This window comes from Miscanthus floridulus, chromosome 1 (assembly GCF_019320115.1).
Source record: "Miscanthus floridulus cultivar M001 chromosome 1, ASM1932011v1, whole genome shotgun sequence".
Lineage (NCBI taxonomy): Eukaryota > Viridiplantae > Streptophyta > Magnoliopsida > Poales > Poaceae > Miscanthus > Miscanthus floridulus.
This window is the reverse complement of record NC_089580.1, coordinates 102,833,550-102,835,869: the sequence shown is the minus strand read 5'-3', so window position 1 is coordinate 102,835,869 and position 2,320 is coordinate 102,833,550.

Genomic DNA, 2,320 nt, shown 5'->3' with positions numbered 1-2,320 from the left:
CTTTTGCACCTGAGGATAACGAGTTTTGGGCTCATTAAGTACCTTGCTGATAAAATAGACTAGACGTTGCACCTTGTAGGCGTGTCCAGTTTCCTCACGTTCAACAACAATGGCCGTACTGACAACGCGAGAAGTGGTGGCGATGTAAATGAGTATAGTTTCATCTGGTCGTGGCGCTGTCATGATTGGAGGTTTTGTTAAAAATGACTTGAGCTACTCGAAAGCTTGTGTCTGCCTCCTCTGACCAAGAAAAATGCTTGGAGGCCTTGAGGAGCTTGAAGAAAGGTAGCCCTTTTTCACCGAGGCGTGAGATAAAACGGCTTAACGCAGCCATGCAGCCTGTAAGCTTCTGTATATCCTTTACACACGTCGGTCATTTCATGTTGGTGATGGTAGAGACCTTGTCAAGGTTTGGTTCGATGCCCCGAGCGCTGACGATGTAGCCCAGCAGGATACCGGATGGAACTCCAAAGATGCACTTTGAAGGGTTTAGCTTCCATCGGTATTTTCTCAGGTTGGAGAAAGTTTCTTCAAGGTCAGCGATAAGATTGTCGATGGTTTTAGTCTTGACGACCACATCGTCGATGTAGGCTTCGATGTTGCGGCTGATCTGTTGGTTGAGGCACATCTAGATAGCCCTTTGGTAGGTTGCTCTAGTGTTCTTTAGTCCGAAGGACATAGTGGTGTAGCAGTATGCACCGAAAGGCATGATGAATGATGTCTTGACCTAGTCTTCTTTCTTGAGGGAGATCTGATGATAGCTAGAGTAATAGTCAAGAAAGGAGAGCAACTCGTAGCCGGCGGTGGAGTCTACAACCTCGTTGATCCGAGGCAGGCCGAAGGGGTCTTTAGGGCAGTGTTTGTTAAGATCAGTATAATCAACACACATTCTCCATTCTTTATTCGTTTTCTTAACAAGAACAGGATTAGCTAACCAATCTGGATGATACACTTCTTTTATAAATCCGGTAGCTAAGAGCCATTTTATTTCTACCCTAATGGCCTCCTTTTTGTCTGGCGCAAATCGGTAAAGTTTTTGCTTGATCGGTTTAGCAGTTGGCGAGACATTCAAGGAGTGCTCGATCTTCTCCCTCGGTACCCCCGGCATGTCTGCAGGTTTCCAAGCAAACACATTGGTGTTGGCACGTAGGAAGGAGACAAGCATGCTTTCCTGTGTTGGCACGTAGGAAGGAGACAAGCATGCTTTCCTATTTGGGGTCAAGGTGAGCCCCAATTTTCATCATCTTGGAAGGGTCGTCGAGGCCGAGGCTGATCTCCTTTACTTCCTTGGACTTGGCGGAGGCATGAGGAGGCTCTGGGATCTCCATGTCGTCAGTAGACGCCATCTTGGCTTTGGTGACCACGTTGGTCATCTAGATGGAGAGGTCGGTGGCTTCGGCGAGGGCGAGACTTTCTGTCTCACAGGCATAGGCGATGGAGAGGTTGGCCCATAGAGACATGACTCCTGTAGGCGAAGGCATCTTCAACACCAAATACGCGTAGTGCGGAACGGCCATGAACTTGGCCAGAGCCAGACGCCCCAGTATGGCTTGGTAGGCGGTGTCGAAGTCGGTGACATAGAAGTTGATATGCTCCACTCGGTAGTTGGTTGCCGTGCTAAACTGTACTAGTAGGGTAATTTCCCCAAGTGGTCTGGATGCCCTGCCAGGTACCATGCCCTAGAAGGAGGAGTCTAAGGGCGTGAGATCTGTTGTCCCAAGGCTGAGCTCCCTCAGGGCCCCGGCGAAGAGTAGATTCAAAGCGCTCCCACCATCGACAAGGACTTTTCTAAAGAGCACCTTCTGGACAGTTGCGTCAAGGATGAGGGGAAAATGCCCTATGTAGGGTATGTCCGCCCACTGGTTGGCCCTGCTGAAAGTGATGGGGACTTTGGACCATGGGTGATAGCTAGGGTTGGTGGTAGTTTCCTCTGAAAGCGATGGTGAGCACTCATCAGGAGGGCGAGCTTCCATTCCCTTCTGCTCTTGTTGGAGGCAAAACCCCCAAAGATGGTGGCGACCACCTTGTCATGGTCTTGGAAGGCATTATTATTATCCCAAGGTGGTCGGCATCCTCCGTTTCCACTATTGTCGTCGTTGTACTTTTTCTCCTGGAACTCCTTAGCCAAACCAAGGTAGTCTTTCATCTTGTGTTTGGCGTTCTTGTGCAGGGGGCATGGTCTGTCGAGGATCTTCTTGTACTGCTCATCAGTAGTTACTGCTTGGCGCAGTGGCTCATTGACTGTTGGCAACAAAGTGGTCTGGTCAGGCGGCGGTGATTCTGACCTAGGTTTGAATCCATCTGGCTGATCACGTCCGCT